Genomic DNA, 25,460 nt, shown 5'->3' with positions numbered 1-25,460 from the left:
TACCTAAGATAGTGTTTAATTAATAAATTAGGCACAATAAAGAGGTTAACAACAGGAACTAATAATAAAGTAGAACAATTATAACCATAATAGTACGGGAGATGGAGAAACCAAAGAACTTACATGTACGACCCATGGACATGAACTAAGGTGGGGGAATGCTGGTGGGAGGTGGGGTGCAGGGCAGAGGGGAATAAAGGGGAGAAAAAAATGGGACAACTGTAATAGCATAATCAATAAAATATATGTATATATATATATACACTTATGTGAATGTGGTCTCTCTCTCAAAATATCTTACTGCACTTACTCACACTTCTTGTGATGATGTGTTGACCTCGGGTAACTGCAACCAGAGGAGGTGAAACCTCGGACAAGGGGAGGGCACTGCCGCACTTCTTGCACAGCCTGCCCCACCCGAGTTCTGCTTTCCATATTGGTCTTGGACAGTATGTCCACCACACTTGCCAGAGTGATTTTTCTCACAGGCAAACCTAGTTATACATGTGTTCCTTCTTGTTTAAAGCCCCTCCCTGGGTAGAGTTCCCTCTTTCGCACAGGAGACAGTTATTTTCCTGATCTGACCTCTCCTCATCTCTCCATCTTTATTTGCTACTCTGCTGCTGGTCACTTCACTTTATCGAGGTTGCCCTTCCCAAACAAGCTGTGTTTGCTCGACTCTGTGCCTTCTTATTTGGTTTTCCTCTGAGTTTGTCCTCTTTTCCAGGCTCTGTGGGGTTATTTCCAGGTCTGGCATCTTCAGCCACATGCATAGTTTTATTATTAGACACCTAGGTTACTTTTTTTTACTATATTTTTACTGTGGCAAAATACATACCACATAAAACTTGCTATTTTAACTATTCTAAGTATAGAATTTAGTGGCATTAATCACATTCACCATGCTGTGTAACCCTCGCTACTCTTCCATATTTTTTATCACCTTAAACAGAAACTCTGTACCTATTGAGAAATAACTCCCTACTTTCCACTTCACCCAGCCCCTGGTGATATCTAATCTACTTTGTGTCCCTGTGAGTTTGCCTATTCTAGATATTTTATATAAATGAAATCATGCAATATTTGCCCTTTCACATCTGACTTTTTCTACTTAGCACACATGAGAATTTACCTCCTTTTCATGGCTGAATAATATTCCATTGTATGGCTATACCATTATTTTGTGTATCCATTCATCTATTGATGGACACTTAGGTTGTGTCCACTTTTGGGCTACCTTGAATAATTCCGCCCCAAATGTTATACACGTCACAAGTGTTTCCCCTCCACATGGTAAGAGCTTATTTCTATTGTAGCTCGGCTACCTTCTATTTACCTTAGAGAACCCTTTGTAAGTAGGAAATAGTGGGACAGGAGCCCAAACTCAAATCTGTGTCCAGGAATGTATCTGAATTACAGGCTTTTTCGCATGGGCTGTGTGAGCAAGTGAGAGTGTTGAGGGTGGCGGAGCCTGAAGAGGCCAGTTAGAGACAGGGCTGGGCAAAGGGGGTTACAAACGGACCCGCATTTGATACTCATAAATGTCCACACGCAGCCATTCTCAGGAAGAAACGGCAAGCGCGGGTTGCTGTGGAGCGTGCATAGGCAGACTGGTGGGTGGGAGGAGAGTAGAAAGAATGGGAGGAAGATGGGAAGAAGAGAGATGTTAGTAAGGGGTCACGTGAACACACAGCAGAACTTTAGACAAGCTGGCAAATCACTACAACAACAATACATTTGGTCAAACAAAGACAAAGCAGAGAGGTGGGGATGCTAGCGTGCAAGTTTCTTTCACTTGCTTTTAAGTGAGCACAAGTGATATAGCATCCTGAACACGAACCAGGGTGAGCAGTTGAGCATGTGTGAAACACCACGGTCTGGCCTGACTTGGCCAAACACAGCTCATTGCTGCCAGTCTACCTCCTAAGGAGTAGTCACCGAAGGCCTCTGTGGTCTCCTCTCCCCGCCCCGAAGCTGTGAGGCCTTGTATTGAATTCTGTTAGCATTTACTCAGAAGTTGTCAGACATTCCAATTTGCACACTCTGAAGTCCCTGTACGACTCTAGTCCTGGGCTGTCCCCAAGCAAAATTATCAAGTAAAGAGCCAGCACCTTCTTTCTGTGTCTTCTCCTCCAGGCACCAAGTGTTAACAGCAGATATGAATCATTAAGGGTAGAATTTTAGGCATGCGTGGAAAAGCACATTTTTGGATGTGGCAGCCTTGCCACTCCTCAAGTCATGCCATCAGGGCACACCACATACTCAGCTTGGCTGACAGGCCAGTCCTGCCTGGACAGATTCTCTCAAGACTGACACACTCTGATGGGATGTGGGCTTTGAAAGAATGTTCCGCTTCCTGGGGTTGTGCCGGCCAGGCATGTGGTGCTATCTTGATGCAGCCTGAGTAAAAAGGGTTGGAGATGATAAAAGTGGAAGTAGCTAAAAGAAGGAAGCAAAGAGGAGCCCTGGAGAATACGCCTGGAAATCAATTTTGTCTTCCCCTCAATTTCCTCAGCCTAGCGAGAGAAACCATAGCACGTTCTAAGATAGACTATGAGGAGCCACTACGTGCTGTGGTCCCTGGGTCGTTCCTGGGAGCCCTTGTGTATTCCTGATTCCCCCTGCACGTCCAGGTCCACACACAGTGCACGGCTGCTAACGAATTCACTTAGAAAGGAAAGCACCAAAGCATCCAGACACCGTTAGCCTTGTGCAGAAGTCTCGGAGAGCATAGGATCTGCCTTTTACATCTGAGTGCCTCTCCTTCCTCTCTGTGGGGATTCCATCTCCTGCCTCAGTTACTGACTCTTAATCTCTTACAACTTCCCCAGTTGCTTCCATATAAAATTATCTTTACCTGTTTACTGAAAGGATCTTAGCCCTGGCCGAGTAGCTCAGCTGGTTAGAGCGTCATCCCAATACACCAAGGTTGCAGGTTCTATCCCAGGTCAGGGCACATAAAGAACCAACTAATGAATGCATGAAAAAAATGGAACAACAAATCAGTACTTCTTTCTCTCTCTTTCTTTCCCTTCCTCTCTCTCTCAAATCAATTTTAAAAAGGATCTTATATACTAATTCATACAAAGGTATGAATGATTGAAAATAGCTCATTATACTGACTTTTGCAAGAGTAGTTACATTTTCCAAAGTAATAATTTCATCAGTAATTATTTAGCAGTAAAAATTTCATCAATAATCCAATGTAATATTTTTTAAATCTGGGACATTGAGAAAGATATACCATGTTAATACTAATCAAGACAATACTGGTATAGCTACATGACTTTCAGACAAAATGGACTTCAGAGGAAAAAAATTATCAGGGATAAAGAGGGCCATTGCATGATGATAAACACATTGATAAAGTGGTCAATTCTTTTTTTTTTAATTTTAAAAAGATTTTATTTATTTATTTTTAGAGAGGGAAGGGAGGGAGAAAAAGAGAGAGAGAAACATCAATGTGTGGTTGCTGAGGGCCATGGCCTGCAACCCAGGCATGTGCCCTGACTGGGAATCGAACCTGCGATGCTTTGGTTCGCAGCCCGTGCTCAATCCACTGAGCTATGCCAGCCAGGGCAAGTGGTCAATTCTTCGAGAAGACTTAATAATCCTTAATGTTTATACACTTCACAAGAGAATGTCAAAATATGAGGCAAAATTGATAGAACTTTGAAGAGAAATAGACGAATCCACTATTTTAGTCAAATACTTCAATGGCCATCTATCAGAAATGGACAGACACAGTGAGCAGAACATCAGCAGGACACACCACAGTTGAACTCAACACTACTGTCAACCAACTGGACATAAGCGACAGCTATTGGCTATTTCACTCAACAACAGAATACACATTCTTCTCAAGCTCCCACATGAAACATTCACCAATGTAGACCACATTCTGGGCCATAAACACTCCTCAACAATTTTAAAAAATTGAAACCACATGCAGTATGCTCTCCAAGCACAATGAAGTTAAACTAGAAATCAGTAACAAAAAAGAGAGCTGGGAAATTCTGAAATATTTGGAAGTTACACAACATACTTCTAAACAACACGTGGATCAGAGAAGTCTCAGGGGGGATTTAAAGATATTTTGAACTAAATGAAAACAAAAATACAACTTAGAATTTGTAGAATGCAGTGAAAGCAGTGCTAGAGGGAATTTATAATATTGAAATGCGTATTTTAGGAAAGAAAAAAGATCTAAAACTAATAATATAAACTTGTACCTTAGGAAACCCCAAAAGAGGAGCAAGTTAAATCCCAAGTAAGCAGAAGACAAGAAATGACAAAAATTGGAGTGGAATCAATAAAATTGAAAATAGCAAATCAATAGAGAAAATCAACAAAACCAAAAGCTGATTTTAAAAAATCAATAAAATAGATAAACCTCTGGTCAGGATAACCAAGAAGAGAGAAAAGATATGAGTTGCTAACATCAGAAATGAAAGATTTGATGTACATTAAAAACACATAAATATATTATTTAAGTATATATTATATATTAATATTATATATTTAAATATGTATATTTATATACATAAATATACTAAAAATACAAACACTGATCCTAGGGACATTAAAAAGACAATGATGGAATATTATGGATAGTTCTATGCCCACAAATTTGACAACTCAGACGAAATGGATCAAATTCTTGAAAGACACAAGTCTTTCTGCCAAATTCATTTCTATAAAAACTCACACAAGGAGAAACATATAATCTGAGTTGGCCTTTTTCTATTAAAAAATTGAATCAGTAATTAATAGCCTTCTATAACTGACAGCGCCAGGCTCAGATTGGTTTTACTGGTGACTCCTAACACATATTTAAGGAAGAAATTATACTGATTCTCTACCATCCCTTCCAGAAAGTAGAGGCTAAGGTAACACTTCTTAACTCATTCTGTGAGCACAGCATTTTCCTACTACCCAAATCAGCAAAGACATTACAAGAAAACTACAAACCAATTATCTTTCATAAACATAGAATAAAATATCATTAATCCTTAACTAATTATTAACAAATTGAATCCAACAATGTATAAAAAGAATTATACTCCAGGGCCAAGGCTACTTCAACATTCAAAAGTCAATGTAATCCAGTGTAGTAACAGGCTAAAGATGAAAAATCGTATGATCATATCAATAAATGCAGAAAAAGTATTTGACAACATCCAACACCCATTCATGATTTTTAAAATTCATGTAGAATCTGTTGTAAAAAGTCAATCAGGTGCTGGTTGTTGTGGCTCAGTGAATTGAGCACCAGCCTGCAAACCCAAAGGTTGCTGGTTCGATTCCCAGCCAAGGTGCATGCCTGGGTTTCGGTCCAGGCCCCCAGTTGGGCACATGAGGGAGGCAACCATGTATCTCACACACATTAAGATGATCCTCACCCTCCCTTCCCCAGTCTTTCTCTTAAATAAAAAGTAAATGAATAAAAAAAATCAATCAGATAATAAATTTCACCCGGGTAAATAGTTGGTCAAGAATACTGAGCGAAGACTCTCCTTACTAGTTTTAAAAACATGTTATAAATGGACAACTATCAAAAGGGTATAATATAAGATTAAAACACCCAATAACTTCGGCACTGAAGATAGGTTTTGACCAAAACATGCCCCTAGACTGGTGCCGCTTTTTCTTTCTGCCGTCAGAATGCTCTTTTGGGCCCAGGCAGGCAAACAGCAATTCAGAAAGAGCCCTTTGCCCTCCGCTGCAGGCCAAGTCCAAGGGTGTGATGACCCTGGGATGCCAAGACGGTGCCCTCACCATGGAGGCAGGACAATGAGGTCTGGGGTGACAGTGGCAGACTTGTGCAGCTAGAAGGGAACAGAATCACTTCTGTATTTAACCCTGTGGCTCTTTTGACTTTTTTTTTTTTTTGGCAGATAAGTCTTCAAAGCATACAGATTTAGAAAATGAGAAGCCTTTTCCAGAGGTAAAGAAAGAAAGGAAGAAATCAAGAGCTGGAAACAAGGGAATAAAGAAGCTATGACAGTATCCTTTCTGTTTCTAAGTGGTCTTTCACTTCTGGGGTCAGCGTCACAAATCCCTTTGTGCCAGGCATTCTAAACACAAGGTCATTATCGTCTCTCGCCACGAAGGGGTGAACATCACACTCTGGCATTTCAGTACAGTATGATTCAAAACTCTCGCTTAGAAAACTGAAAAATTAAACCCAATTAAATGCACTTAGTATCCAGAATATGAGAGCTAGCTGAGGTCATAACAATGACTTTTTCCACATCCCACTTAACCAGTGGAACCCTCCGGGCCCGAGAGGTCACAGGACGGGAGAGGCAATGCAGGACCTGGGCTTGGCGCCAGACGTGAAGAGGACATGTCACCAGTCTGAGCCCCTCCTTCTGCATCCGGACAGTGGGGGTGGTAAAAACCATTGCTCAGGACCAGTGTGGGAATTAAGATCAATAACCTACAAAGCGTGTTCTTGCCACACAAAACTGCTCAATAATTATTTTCTTTTCCTCTGGTTTCCAGTGTCGGAGCAGCCCTCAATGCCTGGGCTCAGAAACCCCTGCTCTCACTCTTCGCTCTGGTCCCAATGGCGGCAGCAGCAGGCAGTGTACCTGCAGGCATCCGGTCGCCTCGGCGATGGGAGAGCCACTGGGTGTGCTCTGGTGCCTCGGGGTTGGCCGCCCCGCACAGGAGCACCCGAAGTGGACTGAGTGTTTGCCTCTGTCACCGAGAAGCATAAAACTAAATCCACCTACAGTCAATTTTTCCATCCAAGAAATAGGGCATTATGAACTGGTATTATCTGGTATTTTGGAATCCTTCCCAGCTGGTAAATTCAGTGAAATTTGCTTATTCTGTGTTTATGTCTACAAAGGCTGGGGTCAGGGTAACAAATCAAAAATCAATGAATGTAGGCCGATAAGAGGAACCTAATGAACAAAACAAATGAGCAGACAGAACCAGAGGCATGGAGACAAGGAGCAGACTGACAGGGACCAGAGGGGCGGGGGGGAGAGGCATGAGGGGAGAAGGAAGGGGAAGGGGCTAATCAAGGAACTGGTATGAATGCGCCCAGCACATGGTGCGGATTGACTGTGGAGGGGTGGGGGAGAGGCGGGACAGGGGAGAACAACAGGGGAAGATTGGGACAACTCTAATAGAACAACACTTTAGAAAACAAAATAAAATACAGAAGAGAAAAATATCAATAACTGCAGTGCTGGCCAGGAGGCTCACCGTTGGATGGAGCATCATCCCGCTCACCAAAGACCACAGTTTCACCCCCTACCAAGGCAGGCGTGAGAGGCAACCGACTGATGTTTCTCTCTCTCCCCCCCACAACCCCGGCTTTCTCTCTAAAATCAACGCACAGATCCTCAGGTGAGGATTAAAAAAGATGTGAGAGAAAAGGAGTTGGGGGAGGTATGTGGAGACAGAAGAGCCTTGTCTTCGGGACAATGGATTTACTCATTTCTATGGGCAAATGGCATTGCTCTGGAAGGTTTCATCGGGGTGGGGAACACACAAAGCAGTGTGCAGATGATGTGTTGTGGAATGGTGCGCCCCAAACCTGTACAGTCTTGTTGACCAGCGTCACCCCAACAAATTCAATACAAAGGAAAAAAATAAAAGATGTTAACCTTTTGTAAGAGTGCCGTCTTCTCCATTTTCTCTCTCTTGAGATCAGTTAGAGAATATTCAGATCTGAAGAGCCACCCTCCAACAGCCAGCCTCCTCCCCAGCACCCGCGTTTCCTAGCCCTCACCCTCCCCCGGCCGAGTCTTCCCTCCCAGTGCGGGACCCTTCCGTCTTCCCTTCTTCGTTTCCTTTCCTTTGCAGTTTCTTGTCCCCCACTGCTTCCCACCCTCCGGCAACTTCCTGGGCCTTCCACAAACCACAGACCAGAATCTCCACAGAGGGTTCTTCTCCCTCCAAGGCGTTTCGGATTCAAGTGACCAGGGGTCAGTGGATTTGGTACCTACTAGCACGAAACACACACATACCCTCTGACTCAGCAGTTCCGCTCCTGGGTACGGACAGCAGAGGAACAAGTGTCCAGCCGAGACAAGACTTGTCTAAGAATGTTCACAGCAGCTTTGTTCATAATAAGCAAAAGCTGGAAACAACCAAACTCCCGTTAACAACAAAATGGATAAATTGTGATATATCACATAATGGAATGGTACACAACAAAGGAAAAGAATGAATTACCACCCTATTGAACAGGATACCTGGCTGAATCTCAAAGCCAGTGATGAGACAAGGAAGCCAAACAAACAAGTACCTATCTATTTATTTCTCCATGTGTGCAAATCAAACAGGCCAAGCTACTGTATGGTGCTAGAGGCTGGAAAGGTGGTTACTTTTGGGGGGCTCTAACTGGGAGACAGCATGAGGGATGCTTCCTGAACAGGGTTTGTGGTTACACGGTCCAGACGCAATGTAAAGAGTTGTCGAGTTAATGCACTTTATGTAAGTTATACCTCAAATCAAATGTAAGGAAATAGATTAAAATGTAAGAAATAAAGTAGCCCATGTGTTACCACAAAGTGCAAAACAGCAAGCAAGCTCTGCTCTTCTCCCCGCCCCATCTGATTCCTCTGCCTCCCTCGGCCCTGCGGCCCCCCCACCCCCACCCCCGCAGCGTGCCGGCTGCCGTCAGCCCAGCACGGGAGGGAGGCAACGTGCGGAGCCGGCGGACAGCTCGGCAGGTGGAAACGTCCTCGCCTCCTGAGAGCAGTCAGTCTGGACCTTCCGTTTGCGGACGTGGAAGATGCGCCTGTGGAAGACGGTGGAATAAAGAGTTTCTCCCCGATTTCACCCCCACATTCGATCTCAGAGTCCAGGAAAACGCCCCCTCAAAGCTCCAACACGCGATGCTGACTTCCTTCTCCCCGTGCAGCTCGCTAAGGGCCTGGGGTGCAGCTCCCATCACGCCTCTGCACCTGCCCCGGCCTCTTCCTCTTCCTCACCGGGGCGACCCTCTTCTCACATCCTCCTCCATGTCCTCCTGGTGCGCTTTCCACTTCTCTTCCTGGCCCCACGCCTCTCTGTGATCCCCTCTCTCCCCCCACTCTTCTCACTCATTTCTTTCATCTAGAATAGTCAAGAGTGATCTAAGAATTGTCTACAGCATTTTGGATTAATTTTTTAAAGGAATTTGGAGAAAAACTGGTTTTTCTTTTAGAAAACAGCTTTCCCATTAAGATAAACTCATGTGCACATTATTACATAGAAATCTGATTTTTAAAACTGCATGGCTCTCGCTCTAAAAGTTATGAAAACAAAGCCCGTGGGAATTGTAAGGTGGGCTTGCTGATTTCTGCTGATTTCTCCTCGGGAAAACCACTTCCAGCAACACTGTTATCGAGTTCTGAAAAGATTTACTCAAAGTGAAAGTCACCTAAAGTTTCTAAGTGACCTCAATTTACATACCCAGTAATTTCTGTACACAGTAGTAGGAACGCGTTGCGGGAGATTTGTTTCCCTTACACTCTGGGTATGACCCACAGGAGAGAGTCGTGGGAGGGTGCGGGCGGAGGGAGGGCGAGCTTCCCTGGGGGAGGGCTGGACGGGACGAACCGAACGGAAAGGATGTGCGTGGAGACTGGGCTGCAGGATGGCAGGGGGCTAGTCATTGCCTCGCCTTCAAGCCCATAGTGTGTGTGTGTGTGTGTGTGTGTGTGTGTTTAACAGATCCTGCCTCGGGTTTATTTGTACAAACAGCACAAGAGGACATCAGCCCCACGCAGACTGCAGCCCAGGGGTCACACCAGCAGGCAGAGGCCTCTACTTTGGAGTCTTCGTGGGTCCCTGGGCACCTATGGGAGCCTGAGCCTGAGCTGCAACTGGAGCCTTGGCCTTGGACTTTGGGTAGCAGAGCCTGAGACCCTTGGCGATGTGGCACAGGCGCGTTTCGCAAGCTCGCAGGGAGTGGTACAGGCAAGTTGATTGAGCTTGAGGCTGTTGCCCTTTGGGATTTTGGGACTTGACCTCCTTGGGCTTTACAAGGGACTTGATGGCCCCGGCACTTGCACTTGCGTTCATGGCCTTGGCGTCGTTGGCCTGCGCCTTCTTCAGGCTCTTCTTGTTGCGCTTCTCGGCAAGTGCGTGTTCTTCAGGAACCTGGGGTCCATCCCTAACAGTTTTGTATCTTTGTGATTGGGGTTTCTTGATGCCATTTCTGTGCCATTTTCGGAACTGGTTGTACGTAGTGTGCCCTTGAACTTGGCTATGTTTGCACTGGATCCGGCAGGTCCCGAAACGGGAAGAGCTCGAACTGTCAGTCGTGAACTACCTGTCCAATCCTGGGAAGTGAGGCAGGCGGCGGAGCGGTCGGGCCGCAGGGAGGAAGGGAAGGGCGCCCTCTGGTGGCAGCTGCTCAGCCTTTCCTCTGCTGTCCTGAAGATTCAGCTCGAGCTTTAACTTTGCACACCAACCAGAAGCCCGTGTTAACCAGACCGTGCCCCACACTCCGGAAGGCCATCTAGAAGCGAGGGGTGGGGTGGGGGTTCATAACTCTACCCCATGCCCAGCAGCCCATCAACTAATATTTCTTCCAGTTATTTATTGCCCCCCCCCCCGCCCCCGCCGAGAAGTGCTGGGAATCCAACACCCTCCATCTCACACCTTGCCAGCAAGGTATAGGCACTCTTTACAGCTGGTGTCTACACAACTGCAATGGCCCCGCCTCTGATTCTGCTCTGCAGGGAATTGTTGTCGGGCCACTCAGAAAATCCACGATAGGAACACAGAACAAATCATGCCATTTAACCTGATTCTCAGTTACCAGATCTTCAAAATTAGGTGTGGTAGTACCTACCAGCAGGGCTGTCTGGAGGGCTCAGTGAGACACAGTGCCAGACACAAGTGCTCAGTGAATACTGGTTTCTTCCCACGCCCACCCCACCCCACCCCAGCCCACAGCCCTTAAACACCATGCACTGGTCAGTGTATTTCCCCCAGACCACCTGGCCAGCAATCAGGACATGTTGCCCCCTCGTGGGCAGGGCCACCTTGGCTGAGGCCTGGTGGCCTGTCTGTACCTCCATATTCTATTAGTTTTTTGACAATTTGGCACAGCTGCTTTGATGGAAGAGCATTTTGATGTAGGAGCATCTTTGTTTTTTAATGCCTCAAGAAACATCACGAAATACTGTGAGGAAGACAGTCTCCCTGCTGCCCTGAGACTCCCGTGGGTGGGTCTCACCTCCCATCCCCGGACGGGTGTCCGTTCTGCAAGGTCCTCAGTAACAAGACAGGCAGACAAGCCAACAACAACTTTACGTTTGGACACTGCTGAATTATGTTACAAGGTCCCTCAGGCAAACAGCAACATCCAATCAGCTGCAAAATAGGTGTGACCACAGTTTCTGCTGCTTTATCACAGTCACATTTAGAGACTGGCAGAGTTGTCACTGCTTCAGAGCACGGGGGTCCTGTGTAGGGTGTATTTTTAAACTGTCTTCCAACAGCCTTCAGGAAGAACGGGTCATGTTCAAAGGCAGGTCCTTTTAACCGGCTGAGCTATTTGGTGGTGATGGCCAAGCAAAGGTGGCCACTAGAGCTACGTGTACCCATTAGAGCCAGCGAGTGCTTACAGACTAATGTTGTTGTTTGTGCTGTGTTTGCTTCTTTGAAAACAACCACCCCACAACCTGTATTACTTATATAATAGTATGACCAAAACATATTCTCAAAGTAATATTTATTCTTGCCATGCACACACTCATATTTTCTATTCTATTTCATTTAACATGAGATCTGGTTGTGGCCCTCTGGAGTGATTCTATGGCCCACGAATGGGTGATGACGGTCTGAAAACCAGCGGGCCGGAATGCTGGAGCACTGGCTGAAACCGGGAAAAGAAATCAGTAGCTCCGGGGCAAGCATGTGAAGAAGAGTTGAGGAATGAGACGGGACGAGAGAAGAGCAGGGACGCTGTCCTGAGGCCAGATAAAAGGGGGAGAGGAGGTGAAACGGCCAAGAGTCACTGGCAGACAGCCTGGCTGAGGGACTTCTAAAAACAGAGTTTTTCTCTCTCAGGCTTTGTCGACATGTGACTGACATACAACACTGTGCCAGTGTGAGGCGCACAGTGCGACACTTCGATACGTGCGTACACTGTGGAAAGGGTACACAATAAGGTGAACACGGACTTCGTCTCCCAGTTACCGTGTGTGTGTGTGTGTGTGGTGAGAACTTTTAAGATCTACTCTCTCAGCAGCTTTCACATACATGATACACTATTGTTAACCGTGGTCACCCTGCTGTATGTCATTTATCTGATAACCGGAAGCTCGTACCCTTTTGACCACCTTCACCCATCAACCCCCCACACCCCCGGCAACCATCGATCTGCTCTCAAACCCAGAAATGTCTGATGTGCATCTGAAGCTGTTTGCCTTGGAGCGTTCTGACCACCCCCCACCCTTGACCACTCAGTCAAGTCTGCTCCTCCCACAAATGCCCCCTGTAAGTAGGTTTTAGGTGTCCACAGAGGGGAAAGCCGAACCTCATTTCTGAGTGCAGGATATAGGGCGGAGTACAGACAGCACTTCGGAGTGAGCTAAACTACTCCTGGGGGGGCAGAGGTCAGAGTTGGGGCTCCGAGGACCAGGGGCAAACCTCTGAGCCTCCTCCTCCCCCGGCATTCGCACCAGTCTCACTTGGATCTTCAGGCCCAGGGAGTGCCAGGACTTTTAGAACAAAGATCCCAAATCCCAAGTCCTCAGGAGCAGTTTCATATCTCAGACAGAACCTCTGACACCGAAGAGAGACGGGTGAGAAAGGCAAAGGGAACTGTGTGCGGGAGGAGAGCCCGTGGAGAGAAGGAGGGTCCAGGGGTCAGCAGACTCGGGCTCTTACCTGGGAAAGAGGGATGGAGGTGACTAGGGTGGAGGAAAGGGGACAGTGTTCAGGGTCAGAGAAATGAAGGAGAAACCATGTGAAATGTGAAATGTGAAGTGAAGCGGACATTTTTATCTCTGGCATAGAGACTGTCCGTGGGCAAACAGACAAGAGGCACCCCTGCCTTGGGTCGTCACCCCACCTCTGAATGCTAGGGTAACATCTGGCCGATACCTGCAGGCAGAATGGGGAAGAGGCTTCTCTGGAGACCGTGCCCCTTGGGCACAGCTCCCCCTTTCTTCTTCCCACATTCACTGAACACAGCGAGAACGCAGATGCCCAGCCAGTGAACACAGGGCGGGTACATACCACCCAAGCGCCATCCTCAGACTTACCCTCTGGACTCCGAGAGCTGCCTGGCGAACTGTTTCTGACGGGATGATCACTCCTTCATCGGCAGGTGGTTGTGAAGAATAAATAGATAAGATTGCAATGACTCTGTCTGCCCTTATTTACTGGCCTATAAATGCTAGAAGCGAATCTCTTAAGCATTGAACTGATGATCTATAAACTGTATTTCAAATGAAGTTGTGAATTGAGAATTTGAGAATTTGTGAAACTTTTGGAATATATTTCTCTTGAATTGCTGATTACAGTTCTGGTGCAAAGCAAAATATGGATATTTCTTTCACGTAACACTGAAATATGTATGTTTTGGTTTTTGTGGGGTTTTTTTTAGATTTTATTTATTTATTTTTAGAGAGGGAAGGGAGGGAGAGAGAGAGAGAGAGAGAAACATCAATTTGCGGTTGCTGGGGGTCATGGCCTGCAATCCAGGCATGTATCTTGACTGGGAATCGAACCTGCAACACTTTGGTTCGCAGCCTGTGCTCAATCCACTGAGCTACGCCAGCCAGGGCTTCGAATGTTCTGGTTTTTGAAGAAACAGTATAATGTAGTGTTTAAGAGCACAGACTTTGGAGCCAGCCTGCAAAGTTCAAACCCTAGCTCTACAATACCAAGGCTGTAACCTTACGAATCTTACTGAATCGTCCTCTGTGTCCCCTGTCTATGGGATGGAGATGACAATAGAATTGTGAGGATGACATGAGTCAATACAGTCCAAGTATTTAGCACAGTGCTTTCTCAGAGTCCAGCATTTATGAAATGAAATATCAGTAGAACAAAACTTTCCCACATTTCAAGTTTAAAAAATTCTAAACATATAACTATCAACTAGAGGATGTATACTTATAAGTGGCATTTTACTATTCTAAAATAATAAAAATTAAAATAATCATGAAAACTTGAATATGAAATAATATCATTTCAGCTTTAAAACATGAAACATTAAAAAAACAAAATGCTCCACTAGTATCATTATTCACTTACACGTATATTTTGTACAAATTTTCCCAGTTGCTGAAAAAGCATCTTCTAACTTGACACTTCTTAGGGGAAGAGAAAATAATAGTTACAAGCTGTTTCCACATACTTTTCTCTCACTCCATCTTCAAATTACATAATTTTTGGTTGTTTTATATCTCTTTAAAAATCTCTTCAGGAAAAATTCCTTGTGTACTTGTTCAGTGACTGCAATCACTTAATCATTTTACTTACTCTGAGTCACAGCTTTGGTCTGAATTACTTTATCTTCATCGCTTTTGTCAAGGACAGCTGGAGATCTTAACACAAAATTATCTATATTGATTTCAACAGTGTAGTGTTCACATTCTGCTTGTTCAAAAGTCTTGAAAACTAAGACTCATTCTTACAAGCAAGTCTTGATCAATTATTTTCTTCTCTTCTTGAACATTATAGATCACATCAAAGAAGGCATAAAAGAACATTTACTCCATTTGAGAATTAATGTAGTGTCCAACTTTCTAAATACTTCTCACGATGTGAATGTTTCAGATGAAAAAAAAATGATTTCAGCATTCTGCCAACAAAATGCCGGAATGTTAATATATCACAACATCAAAACACCAAAAAGTGGAGTTGCGATCTATATACCCTTGACGGTCAAAGATCTGCTGTAATTGTTGAGGTCAGTCAAGAGAGTCTCACATGGCTCAGATGACAGTGTCAGGCCTTCCTGGTTTTTACTGTCTCTCTGCAGCCACCCGTTCTGACGGCCCAGCAAGCCGCTGAGAATCGTTCCTGTCCGTGGACTCAAGCTCCATTAGGCTTCCTGCCCGTCCGCTTAACCTTCCTCATCCACGCCGTGTGCAATCTCAAAATACAACACTAGGGGGAGCAATGATGCTCCAGATGTCTAACTAGACCCAGGTCGGTGAGCTCTAGCGTGGCTTCACTCCCAGTGGTGGCTTCATAGAGGGGTAAATCAGTTACCACAGATACATTAAAAAGCAGCCAACAACTACTCCTCATGAAATTTTTTGAGAGGAAAATATAAAATATCCAACTTCGGGGTTTTTAAAATTAGGAACATAACTAGAGAACCTAAACCTTTATTTACTGAACATGGTTCAGTACATGCCAGGTATTAGTATTCAGTTTGATATTATGGCCAGTTTTCAGAAAGAAAAAAAAAACCCAGAAAGATAGCATGGGTCCAGAAACCAAAGAGAAGGGGAAAGAGAGAAGGCAAGAGAAAGGAGACAGGAAAGATACCGGCAGGGGGACAGAGGTGATACCACACTACAGCCAGAGTCCTACGGGGGAAGACGCGGGGGAAAGCCTAGAATAACGGTTCTTCACGTTTTTCTCACCACAGCCCACTCTGAGAATGTGAGAAACTGTAGGCCCTCCCCCATAAAGTGGATATGTTTGTATATCGTATTCCAGGGACCCACCAACTCCAGGTTGAGAACCCCTGGTCTACACAGGGCCACAGAAGAGTGGGGCAAGGAGAAGGGTGCAGAGAGGTGGAGAGATGGAGAGATGGAGAGAAAGCACCCCAAGGAAAGGAAGTGAGAGCAGAGTGAGGGGCTGGATGTTTACACCCCCGGCCCCGCCCATGTACCGCGGCTGACCCTGGGCTAACCTTCGAAGATGAGCATTCCTCGGTGCCGGCTCATCTCCCCAGCCCGTCTTTTCTCTCATCCAAATGCGCTCCCCTTGTGAAAGGGGAGCATGGTGCTCTTGACGCGTACTGACACAGCCCATCCTAGAGCAACAGCACAAGGGCACCCACGCTGCTGGGCAGTGTCACCTTAGCAGGTCCTTCACCTCTCCTTTGTGTGAATCCCTACAAAGAAGGGATTCACACAGATGGAAACATTTTCGATCCCTATGATAGCAGCACAGAGCTGTCCAGGGGTCAGGGGAAGCCCTAGGCGTCAAGGACACAGAAAGCAGGAGCAGCAAAGGCTGTCAGAAGGGCAAGCTGAGCCTTCTCTCTCTTCAGGTACCTGTGGGCTGTGGGTACGGGGGAAGGGATGGCAGGAACCTCCCCTTCCTGAGGGAGGGAGGGATCTCCCTGTCCGCGCATCTGCACCCAGTGGTCTGAGGATTAAAGAAGGTGGCTATCCACATTGCAACCATCAATGTCAAGTGTCTGAATCTGATCTCTGCCCGAGATGCTTCCCTTTCCTTGGAGAGTCAGCGGGGATGGCCCAGGAAAGCCTTGTGGACTTGGGCTCCATAAATGCCAGCCTATTTTTCCAACTTAATGTTTAACTCCAAATATATACACTTGGCTCTAGGGTTTTCATTCTTGAGTTCTTACCAGGAGATGAAGAGCGACCAGAGAAAGGTACTGTAGGGAGTCTGAAGCAGGGCTAACAAAAGAAGCGAAGATTCCGGAAGAGGCCCGCCCCTTTACAGGAATAGGGGCTCCTGACATCATGTTGTCAACCTCCTGTTGTTTTTACAGGGGTTATATTTCCTAAGCATCTGGGGGCTGGGGGGCAGGAATTGCTCCAAAGAACAGAGGCTTTCTTTCAGATGGCTTGGAGCAAACAATGTCCCCATTCAAAGGATCAGGTGGGACGGAAGGGCGGGGGTAATGCACTGAGGAAGAAAGGAACAGATCAAGTGTGAAAATGCGATCCCCAACAGCCTTCACGAGCTTCCTTCCAGCTAAGCTGACCCTTCCAATGAGAAGCATGAACTAAATTGTTGCTTTGATGATCTTTCCACTTTTTCCCCACTGAGGTGAACATGGGAGCCCCACAGCATCTCTATTCATTTGCAATCCTACCAGAGAAGGCTCTGGGCCAGGAATGAATAATGGGTTCCTGCCCTGGAGTCAGTCAACAGGTGATGCTCATTAGTAGAGCTGACTCAGAACGCCCGTCACCTCCCTCGGGGAGCACCTCGCACACTAGCCTAGCAGCCGGTGCCTCCACACTTCCCATGCGCCCACCCTGTGGCACAGGGGAGTTGCGGCTGAGCAAGGGACTCTGTGACAAAGGGGAAGGGGAAAGAATCTAATGAAGTATTCGAAACAACTCAGCACCCCCTGCTTATTTGCCCGTCTGTGATGCAGAGGATTTACTGTTTTTCCAAGTGTGGTCCTTTGGCCACACTGGGGCATGAGAGTCAGTCACATGTGCTTTTAAATCAGTCCCTGTTCCACCTCAGACCTAATGAATGAATCTGAGTCTCTGATGAGTGCGCCTGTGGATCTGTGCGCCCTCTGAAATTCGGGGGAAGTGGCTTCCTAGTCCCAGCTTTCCTTCAAGCTACCTGGGCCTCGGTTTCATTGTGTCTTGGGTTGGATCAGGAGTCAGCAGCATATTTTGAGATAATCACAGATTTACATGCAGTTTAAAGAAATACTACCCTCACCCAGTACTGTACCAAAACCAAGACACTGGCATGGATGTAAGCCCTCTATTCGATTCAGGTTTCACCGGTTTTACACTCACTCCTCTGGGTGTGCGGTTCTATGCACTTGATCACTTGTAGATGTGTGTGACCACCACAGAACAATTTTGTAATTTTTAGAAGGAAAGTTCCACCCAGGTCCCTCAAGGGATGCTGTAGTGAAGAGGGAGACGGGCGAGGCCAAGTCAGTTGGAGTTTAGGCACTTTCTCTTTACACAGCCTGTCGTTGCTTGTTTATAGGCTAAGACTCAATGTATTATTCCAATGACGAATCCCATAGCTAAAAACCACTGGCGGAGAAACTGTGTGCATGTGTGTCTACGAGCTCCAGCACATACACTGTGCTCAGTACACAGTCAGCTAAGGACAGTGTATCTACAAAGCTAGCTAATAATAAACATAAAATACACCATGCAAAAATTCCTCCCTTCCCTTTGAATGTGAACTCCTTAAATTTAGCAACCACGTAACAGTATGTTAGGGTATTTTTCCACCTAAACTGAACTGTCAGGAGAGGAAGGACGTTATGTAGTTGATTGCCTGGCACAGTGATCAGTCGGTGCCTCCAGGAAATGTTTGACTTTCACTGGTAAACATTCGAGTTTGAACAATCAATGACAATGTATATATACATATCTTCATCTCCTTTCAATGACTGAAGAAGACGGTTAAAAAAACCCAGCTCTGTTCTGTGATAGAACTTAACAGAAGTGTGAGGTGCAGAACATACTGTGCACTGAATTCTTCACTGGTTTTATAGGATCTGGAGATACATACTCGGTTCTGTGGAAAAAATTTTAAGACACTATTCACAACTGGATTCTTTTGGAAGGGAACAGTTAGGAGCTAACAGAAAATCATGAGAATTGGAAAATAAGACATGAAATGGAGAATGGGACATATTTTGCCCAAAGATAAAAATGGAGGAAATAGCAATTTTTTTTAAATGCATAGAACATAGTACTGTGAAGGCATTACTGTGTATCTGTAGAGCAGTACCAGTGTGTGAAGACAGCAAAGGAATACATTTTCCACTCAATATATGGAAAGCCTTTTATAACAATTAAGCTGCCCCAAAATGGAACGGAAGGCCTTAGAGTAGTGAGCTTCCTGCTACTGAAGCCATTCAAGCACAGGTTTATGAAACCTGTGGCTTTTCCAGAATTTTTGCACTGGACCATATGATTTCTAAGGTGTCTTCTAACTAAAATCTGTATGATCCAGGCAAGAAACTCTAATAGTAGTTTAAATCCTGGTCTGCCTTCTGGGGACAAACAAAACAAGAGCCCTGGCTGGGTAGCTCGGTTGGTCAGAGCTTCATCCCGACACGCCAAGGTTGCAGGTTCAATCCCTGGCCAGGGCACATACAAGAATCAACCCATGAATGCATAAATAACTGAGACAACAAATGGATGTTTCTTTTTTTCTCTAAAATCAGTCAATAAAAAATTATGAAACAAACAAAACAAGAAATCCCCACCCCACCCCCCAAAACCCCAAAACTGACTTGCTTATGTGGGTAGGATCTGCTATTGGGAAATTTACAGAGACACTTTAATGTACTCGTTTTTTTGCAACAGATATTTATTGGGCCCCTGTTGTGTGCCCCATAGTGTCAGGTCCCGAGGGCGTGACGACCAACAGAGGTGGGTCTCGCCCACACTGACAACAGCTGTGAGACAAAGAGACGTGTTCCAGGGTGGCATGCGTTTATGTATTTCTATGTTTTAGGTTAATGTGAAGCCTATGTTATTCTGAATAAAAAGTAATATCACAAGAATATCCTAATGTAAAAGTAGCCATGTAATACCTTAAAGAGTCCAGAAGGTGCTTTAAAAGTTATATTCAATCAGGTACTAATGACAAGACGGAGAACAAATTACTTTTTATTAAAAATTTCCAATTTATAACCAAAATATACAACCACTACATTGAAAATCAGTTTGTACACTCACAGTTAAAGTGCTAAGTAAAAACATTTACAAAAACCGACAGTCGTCTACTGTAAACAAAATAAATCTACGAGCGCAGAGTGCACAGCACGTCGGCTAATGTGAAAATACAGTTCATGCTCTAGTCAAGGGCGCAGGCCCGCACACGGCTCCACAACGGCAACTCCCACTCACCGGGGAACGAATGAGCGATCTTAGACACAAGGTAAGGAGACATGAAGGACGAATGCCACAGAACACAAGTCTTTAGCATAAACACTTTCTATCTAGAGGTTCATATGATAAAGCCAGATTCCAGTTTAAGAATCAATTTTAGAATCACCTCATCAATTTCATTCAAAATAGGTTTGAAAACTAAGTTGCTAAGTGCCGGCTACTTAAAAATGATCGTTTTTTTTTTTTTAATAATGAAAAAGGCATATCTTTTCTACCTCTATAGCTCTTGAAAAAAAGAGGTGGTAGTTGTCAATAACAGTAAAATGAAGACTTTATTATTATTTTTCACAAGAATGGACGGTGTTCATCTGTGATATCAATGAGCAGAGCTGGAAGACAGGGTTGTCCGGGACGGAAACACAGCCCATCTCGGAAGAACAGTGTGGGTGATGGGTATCTAGGATGCTCCAGACACAGCCCTTAAACTGAAAAACACAGGATCAGCAAGGCCTTGACTTTATATAACCCATAAATACAAAGGACTAGCTCCCTCCTTCAAGGTCACTAAAAATACACAGCACTTTTAGACGTCACATGGGTTTGGTGAAAGGGGTGCATTCCCAAGTCAGGTCATTTAATGATCTCTCTTGCCTCACAATAGTCCCACCAACACTAATTAACTTATTTTCACTTTGTTTTAAAGCTTAATAGTCTCTTAATTGATAGTAATTTGGGCTAACAGTATTGTGTTTGTTCTTAAATGCAGATTTCTCTTTAAGACAGGTAAAAGGGCTGTGGTCACTAACACTTTAATATGAATTAGTTAAAGCAAATTTCCTTCTTCCTAGCACTTGAGATAAGTATTGATAAGGAAGACTGGATATAGAAGGCCAAAAGGAAGATCAGGGGAATGCAAAGGAGAGGGTGTGTACCTGGGCAGGGCTCACAGTGTCACACAGGAAGAAGTGTACCAAGTAGGTACTGAGGGATCAAAGTAAGCTTTCTGCACTTTAAAAATTTATCCAAAACCAAGGCACCTAGACTCACACAGGAGTGCACTAGATCAGCTCTTGTTAGCTAACCTGTTACCCTTACTATTCATATTATCGTTTATATGAGTAAATGTAACAACATTTGAGTTGAAACAAGCTAATTTACCTTTCAGATCATAGCTGTACCTAAAATTGGGGGTTCCCAGTGTAGAAGCTTCATATTTCTATACGTTTATAATACTTATATGCTTTTATGCTTGTAAGCTGAAATACAAATACAGGTACAGAAAAATCTTTAAATGACATTTTAAGGGAAACACTGACTACATAACATGGTAGTTTTATTTTAGAATGCCTACCAAGATGAAAATCTATAATTCGGAAAATTTGAGTCCGTATTAGATACAAGGTGGGGGAGGGTTGTCTTTAAATGATATTTACAGAATAATTCATTGATATATGACAATATCTCAGGTGATGAAACTTAAAAACTGCACACAGACTTCATGGAAGCTATGTACCGTGTGTGTGCCCAGAAGGCATTTGCTTCAATTACTGAAGTCTTTTTGATAAAATAAATTTGAAAACTGGACAAGCTAACAATGAAACGAAGCTTTTCTTGTAGACCTGTGGTTGTCTGTCGTCTGAGTGTCCCTCACAAAGCCTCTGAGAGGCTGCTAAGAAGAGCTGGGATGGGAAGTCAACACATCTGTTCTGAAAGACCTTTTGTTTGGTTGTTTCTTAAGTATATATTGCAAAATTGCTATCATTTGATTACTTTTAACCAACAAAACCATCAATTTCACATAATTCAGAATGATATTATCCAACTATGACCATGGAGTAAGAATTTCCTTGGCCTGATTCTCAGAAAAAACAGTTCATGTACTGGAGCTTTCTGCTGAGATGACGATGACAAACTAACATGTGCAATGCTGTGCAGCATTAAGAACAGAAGACAAAACAAAAAAAGGCTGAAAAAAAAAGAGAGAGAGAAGTATGGCAGGCATTTCATTAATGCACATATAATATTTTTGAGATTTTGTGATTATCAGCCTTTAAAATTGTTATATTCTCTAAGTAAATATCCATGTTTATATCTTTAAAATAAGCTCCCATTAAATATGTGTGAGCTGTGGGTACTGCATATTACAAAAAGTGGAATCACTGATTACTATTAACTGTAGATATATAAACTGCTATAAATAATCCCCCAATTTCACTATCGAATTAAAACATAGCAAAGTTAGTATTTTCTTTAATTAAAAATTTTAAATTAGAATAAACAGCTTCCATAGCTCTTTCAATTAACAAAAAATAAGACAATTTAATAGCTTTTCAGTGTCAAATTATTATTTTTTTTTATGGCTGGGGGAGAGGGATGGTGATATCCTTTATTATGCCCAAGTAAACATCAATGAATAAAACTCTCAAAAATACAATTTAGCATTTGAAAATAAAAGCAGAACAGTTGTTTGAAGTTAGTGTTAAGTGTATGTGAAATGGGATAATTTAGAGTTGAAGTTAGAAAAAAAGACAAGGATTCAGATTTACTCCGATAACTCACAGCTAAGGTAGAAATAGCACCAATAACAAGAGAACTTCCAGACTAACAATTTCACAGAGTTATTTTTATAATTTTTAAAAATAATTTTAAGTTCACGTATAAAGAAAATATATTATTTTCAAGTACATATTCACCTCAACATAATGTAAAGAACTACTATGCTGTTCTTGTCTCAGAAATATAGAATTATTTCATATTAAATGTTTCTGCTGACAAGAGTAGTTTGGGGGGCAAATTATCTGAGGCAGGAATAAAGGAGTGAAGGAAGACATTTATACAGTTCCTTTTCAAAACTGGGGGAGGGAGTAGAGAAAGAGAAAAACTAGATGGTTAATATAAATTAAATCACTCTAGGATTATCTGCTTTATCTTACAGAATATCCCATTATCAAACCCCAGAAAATATTCAAAGAAATGCTTGGACATCAGGTTCAAGTTTAACAAATGTAGTAAAACATGCAGAGCCAGAATATTGAAAATAAAGATTATTTTTTTCCACAGGCAATCAAAATAAGACTGTAATACAGGTATGTCTGAATGAGAGGAGTGGGCATGTAACTTAAATTCTGGAAGCCAGGAAAGCTCCCTGATTCCGTGAACTAACCAAAGACAAGGAATCACGTGTAACCCCAGAATCCACACCAGAAACCAGGTCACCTTCCTACAACAACTTTCCATCCTTCTTCTCTACCCATCAGACCACAGACCCAATAACCAGATTGCAACTCTATAGACCGAAGTGTCCAACAGATTGATGAGCCAATGCAGACAATTAGAGCAAAGACAATGATCTTTAAAAGTAATAGAAACCGCCCTGGCTGGTGTAGCTCAGTGGATTGAGCGTGGGCTGCAAACCAAAGTGTTGCCAGTTGGATTCCCAGTCTAGGGCACATGCCTGGGATGTGGGCCAGGTTCCCAGTGGGGGCCATGTGAAAGGCAACCACACATTGATGTTTCTCTCCCTCTCTTTCTCCCTCCCTTCCCCTCTCTCTAAAAAAATAAATAAAATCTTCAACAAACAAACAAACAAAAAAGTAACAAAAACCTCCTTGGCCTGGTTCTCAGAAAACACAAATCTAAAAGAGAATTCTGCTGAGATGAACTAATGGAATTGCTATTGCTACATTTTTATCAGATAGAAAATGAGTCTTTATGGAAACATCTTCTGCATAGCCAGAAAAAATTTAAAAAATAACAAACCAATCTCTCATAATATTTTAAAGCAAGGTATATACCTATATGGCAATGTGGCAACTGTATTTATTCAGTGAATCTAATACAGCTTAAGAATAATTATTGAAAAGAAAAGTTTCAACCCACTCCCCTGAAATTTCTTTTATATTTTATAACTATCTTAATGTTGGAAAATGTGATAGCTTTTTAATTGGCTGTGTGGGGCAGTGGTATCACTGCTTTGTTCACTAATTTTATCTTGAATGCAGTTTATTTAAAGTTTAGGCTGACTAACTATATTCATATTTAAGAGAACAAAGACCATTATGTTACTTTTTTGTATATAAATTTTAAGATGTTTATATTGGTGCTTTAGGAGACTTTTACATAAAAAAAGCCACACAACCAATCTTTCACTTTTATTACCTGTAATATAATTTTCTTCCCTTAAAATTACTTAAAATCATGAATGGAAAACAAAGTTAATAACATATCTGAATCCCACCAATTTAAGGGTAAATTATATTAACAGTACAGTTTTATCTAGTAAATGTAGTCTTGAAAAGAATAACAAGAATAAAAGCCCAGAATGATGATTATAAAATGGTCAAGGTATAACCGTATTAGAGACACGTGGGATTTGAGACTACCTAATCGAATGCCCTTGTTTCTTTCATTTCCAGATGAGAAAACCAAGGTTCCAAGAGGTAAAACTCCAAAGTTAAACAGTTACTTGAAAAGAGAGGCAAAAATAGAAATCAGATCTACTGGCTCAAAATCCTGTGGTATTTAAAAATAACATAATGCATTTTTACTAAGCATTAAAATAAAAAATTTGCCAATTTAGAAAATAGCTCTAAGGTTTTTTTTTAAGCCAATAAGTACAGCACAAGAAAATGTTTGCAAATTAGCAATATAAACAAGCTGACTTACATAAAAAAACCCCAGAGTAATAGTAGTAGTAGTAGTAATAATAATAATAATAATAATAATAATGATGATGATGATAATTATGTAGTTCACCTACTTAGGAAATATGATAAAATAACAGTCTTGAAAAGTATCAGTCTTATAAATACTAATGTTACTAGTGAATGGTAATTACCAAAATAATGAAACACAATCTTCGATATCCGAATTAAAAGGTAAAAAAAACTATTGGGTTAAACTGGTGACATGACCAATAAAATGGGAATAAATTATGAGCAATGTTATCACACCAATGAAAATGTCTAAAAAAGGGTACAATAGATATCCCGAGAATAGGTAATTCTTAAAAAAATATGAAGAAAGCTATCCTTTAATGCATTTAAATAGACTGAACTACTCTCAACTGGTATGGTATCTGACCAAGATATATGTGAAACTTTCTTTTACCTTTACAGCAACAAATTTTTACTAATTTTACTAAGATCACAGAATAAGAAATATGCTCATTAACTAAGTATATTACATCTTTATAGATCAACCAAAATAGTAATGCCCAGCCTACAAAGAGGCTGGGCAGACCTTAACATTTTGTCCTAGACTTTGGATCCTGAGAGAAAATTATAATCCTATATCAATTTGGCTATTAAAGAAATCTAGGCTTAAAATTAAAGCAGAAATAAAAAGCCCAGGAGACTGATTACAGTCAGATGGAAGGTAAAAGAAAGGAAGAGAACTGTGAGGAGATGTCAAAATAATTTTTTGTATAAAATAGGAATGATATAAGAATAATGTATGAAATTACACAGCTACTAAGAATCACAGCTGAATTAAATGTAAACACATTTTCTTATTTTAATTAGTTGTAAAAAGGGATAAAAGAAGCTTAAAAGAATCATGAGTTCCTTTGTAAATCTTGGTTCTACTAAGATGTTATTTTTTGTGTGTTTATATGTGGGAAAAAATGGAGAAATCCTTACATTTTATGCAGATTTAAAAAATTATATACACAAATACACAAACAAGATGTTATAACTTAAAATTTAAATTTTTGCAGTGATG

The 25,460-nt window shown here is 42.6% G+C and overlaps 1 pseudogene; it reads right to left on the bottom strand.

The window, feature by feature from the left end:
* Positions 1-8,643: 8,643 nt before the first annotated feature.
* Positions 8,644-12,638, bottom strand: LOC123813925 (annotated as a pseudogene).
* Positions 12,639-25,460: the final 12,822 nt, after the last annotated feature.

The sequence above is a fragment of the Phyllostomus hastatus genome, unplaced genomic scaffold (genome assembly GCF_019186645.2).
Source record: "Phyllostomus hastatus isolate PE091 unplaced genomic scaffold, TTU_PhHast_1.1 phas_contig_159, whole genome shotgun sequence".
Classification (NCBI taxonomy): Eukaryota; Metazoa; Chordata; class Mammalia; order Chiroptera; family Phyllostomidae; genus Phyllostomus; species Phyllostomus hastatus.
This window is presented reverse-complemented; position numbering and strand designations above follow the sequence as displayed.